Source organism: Balaenoptera ricei, chromosome 7 (genome assembly GCF_028023285.1).
Source record: "Balaenoptera ricei isolate mBalRic1 chromosome 7, mBalRic1.hap2, whole genome shotgun sequence".
Taxonomy (NCBI): Eukaryota; Metazoa; Chordata; class Mammalia; order Artiodactyla; family Balaenopteridae; genus Balaenoptera; species Balaenoptera ricei.
The window spans coordinates 58,866,702-58,870,845 of record NC_082645.1 but is presented as its reverse complement, the minus strand read 5'-3'; positions in this window follow the sequence as shown (position 1 = coordinate 58,870,845).

Below are 4,144 nucleotides of genomic sequence, written 5' to 3'. Positions count from 1 at the left end.
AATCATTCTGTAAGAGTTAAAAAACACTACTGCCCATTCTTTCTTTGCATACTTATGTGATTGTAGCTGGGTACATGGTTAGACTGATTTTCCAGTCTCTATTACAGTTATGTGTGGCCATGTGTCCACATTATCCCCCATGGATAATGAGAAGCAATGTGTGACACTTATGACCAAAGCTTTTAAGAAGTAGATGTGTGACAACTAGGGCACCTACCAGGCACCGGTGGGGGACAACAGACACCTAAGGGGATGGGAGGAACCCCCAGCGACCGGCTTGCAGGATCGTGGTTCCCAGGTCGGAGGTCGGGCCTGAGCTCCTGTGGTGGGAGCTCCGAGTCCAAACCACTGGACTAACGGAGAACCTCAGACGCCAGGGAATATTAATCAGAGTGAGGCCTCTCGGGGGTCCTCATCTCAGCACCAAGACCTGGCTCTATCCAACTGCCTGCAAACTCCAGTGCTGGACACCTCAGGCCAAACAACGAGCAAGACAGAAATACAGCCCCATCCATCAAAAAAAAAAAAAAAGATATGACGAAAAAATGTTACAGCTGAAGGAGCAAGGTAAAAACCTACAAGACCAAATAAATGAAGATGAAATAGGCAACCTACCTGAAAAAGAATTCGGAGTAATGATAGTAAAGATGATCCAAAACCTAGGAAACAGAATGGAGAAAACACAAGAAATATTTAACAAGGATCTAGAAGAACTAAAGAGCAAACAAACAGTGATGAACAACACAATAACTGAAATTAAAAATACTCTAGAAAGAATCAATAGCAGAATAACTGAGGCAGAAGAACGAACAAGTGAGCTGGAAGATAAAATGGTGGAAATAACTGCCAGGGAGCAGAATGAAGAAAAAAGAATGAAAAGAATTGAGGACAGTCTCAGAGACCTCTGGGACAACATTTAATGCACCAACATTCAAGTTACAGGGGTCCCAGAAGAAGAAGAGAAAAACAAAGGGTCTGAGAAAATATTTGAAGAGATTATAGTCAAAAACTTCCTTAACATGGGAAAGGAAATAGTCAATCAAGTCCAGGAAGTGCAGAGAGTCCCTTATAGGATAAACCCAAAGAGAAACATGACGAGACACATATTAATCAAACTATAAAAATTAAATACAAAGAAAAACTATTAACAGCAGCAAGGGAAAAGCAACAAATAACATACAAGGGAATCCCCATAAGGTTAACAGCTGATCTTTCAGCAGAAACTCTGCAAGCCAGAAGGGAGTGGCAGGACATATTTAAAGTGATGAAAGGGAAGAACCTACAACCAAGATTACTCTACACAGCAAGGATCTCATTCAGATTCAATGGAGAAATTAAAACCTTTACAGACAGGCAAAAGCTAACAGAATTCAGCACCACCAAACCAGCTTTACAACAAATGCTAAAGGAACTTCTCGAGGCAGGAAACACAAGAGAAGGAAAAGACTTACAAAAACAAACCCAAAACAATTAAGAAAATAGTAATAGGAACATACATATTGATAATTACCTTAAATGTAAATGGATTAAATGCTCCAACCAAAAGACATAGGCTGGCTGAATCAATACAAAAACAAGACCCATATATATGCTGTCTAAAAGAGACTCACTTCTGACCTAGGGACACATAAAGACTGAAAGGGAGGGGGGGGGATGGAAAAAGATATTCCATGCAAATGGAAATCAAAAGAAAGCTGGAGCAGCAATTCTCATATCAGACAAAATAGACTTTAAAGACTATTACAAGAGACAAAAAAGGACACTACATAATGATGAAGGGATCAATCCAAGGAGAAGATATAACAATTGTAAATATTTATGCACCCAACATAGGAGCACCTCAATACATAAGGCAAATGCTAACAGCCATAAAAGGGGAAATAGACAGTAACACAATAATAGTAGGGGACTTTAACACCCCACTTTCACCATGGACAGATCATCCAAAATGAAAATAAATAAGGAAACACAAGCTTTAAATGACACATTAAACAAGATGGACTTAATTGATATTTATAGGACATTCTATCCCAAAACAAAAGAAAACACTTTCTTCTCAAGTGCTCATGGAACATTCTCCAGGATAGACCATATCTTGGGCCACAAATCAAGCCTTGGTAAATTTAAGAATATTGAAATCATATCAACTATCTTTTCTGACCACAACACTATGAGACTAGATGTCAATTACAGGAAAAAAAAACTGTAAAAAATACAAACACATGGAGGCTAAACAATATGTTACTAAACAACCAAGAGATCACTGAAGAAATCAAAGAGGAAATCAAAAAATACCTAAAATCAAATGACAATGAAAACACGACAACCCAAAACCTATGGGATGCAGCAAAAGCAGCTCCAAGATGGAAGTTTATAGCAGTACAATCCTACCTCAAGAAACAAGACACATCTCAAACAAACAACCTAACCTTACATCTAAAGCAATTAGAGAAAGAAGAACAAAAAACCCCAAAGTTAGCAGAAGGAAAGAAATCATAAAGATCAGAGCAGAAATCAATGAAAAAGAAATAAAGGAAACAATAGCAAAGATCAATAAAACTAAAAGCTGGTTCTTTGAGAAGATAAACAAAATTGATAAACCATTAGCCAGACTCATCAAGAAAAAAAGGGAGAAGACTCAAATCAATAGAATTAGAAATGGAAAAGGAGGAGTAACAACTGACACTGCAGAAATACAAAGGATCATGAGAGATTACTACAAGCAACTCTATGCCAATAAAATGGACAACCTGGAAGAAATGGACACATTCTTAGAAAAGCACAACCTTCTGAGACTGAACCAGGAAGAAATAGAAAATATGAACAGACCAATCACAAGCACTGAAATTGAAACTGTGATTAAAACTCTTCCAACAAACAAAAGTCCAGGACCAGATGGTTTCACAGGCGAATTCTATCAAACATTTAGAGAAGAGCTAACACCTATCCTTCTCAAACTCTTCCAAAATATAGCAGAGGGAGGAACAATCTTAAACTCATTCTATGAGGCCACCATCACCCTGATACCAAAACCAGACAAAGATGTCACAAAAAAAGAAAACTACAGGCCAATATCACTGATGAACATAGATGCAAAAATCCTCAACAAAATACTAGCAAACAGAATCCAACAGCACATTAAAAGGATCATACACCATGATCAAGTGGGGTTTATCCCAGGAATGCAAAGATTCTTCAATATAAGCAAATCAATCAATGTGATACACCATATTAACAAATTGAAGGATAAAAACCATACGATAATCGCAATAGATGCAGAAAAAGCTTTCAACAAAATTCCACACTCATTTATGATAAAAACTCTCCAGAAAGTAGGCATAGAGGGAAACTACCTCAACATAATAAAGGTCATATATGACAAACTCACAGCCAACATCATTCTCAATGGTGAAAAACTGAAACCATTTCCACTAAGATCAGGAACAAGACAACGTTGCCCACTTTCACCACTATTATTCAACATTGTTTTGGAAGTTTTAGCCACAGCAATTAGAGAAGAAAAATAAATAAAAGGAACCCAAATCGGAAAAGAAGAAGTAAAACTGTCACCGTTTGCAGATGACATGATACTATGCATAGAAAATCCTAAAGATGCTACCAGAAAACTACTAGAGCTGATCAATGAATTTGGTAGAGTAGCAGGATACAAAATTAATGTACAGAAATCTCTTGCATTCCTATACACTAATGATGACAAATCTGAAAGAGAAATTAAGGAAACACTCCCATTTACCACTGCAACAAAAAGAATAAAATACCTAGGAATAAACCTACCGAAGGAGACAAAAAAACCTGAATGCAGAAAACTATAAGGCACTGATGAAAGAAATTAAAGATGATACAAACAGATGGAGAGATATACCATGTTCTTGGATTGGAAGAATCAACATTGTGAAAGTGGCTATACTACCCAAAGCAATCTACAGATTCAGTGCAATCCCTGTCAAACTACCAATGGCATTTTTCACGGAACTAGAACAAAAAATTTCACAATTTGTATGGAAACACAAAAGACCCCGAATAGCCAAAGCAATCTTGAGAAAGAAAAATGGAGCTGGAGGAATCAGGTTCCCGGACTTCAGACTATTTTACAAAGCTACAGTAATCAAGACAGTATGGTGCT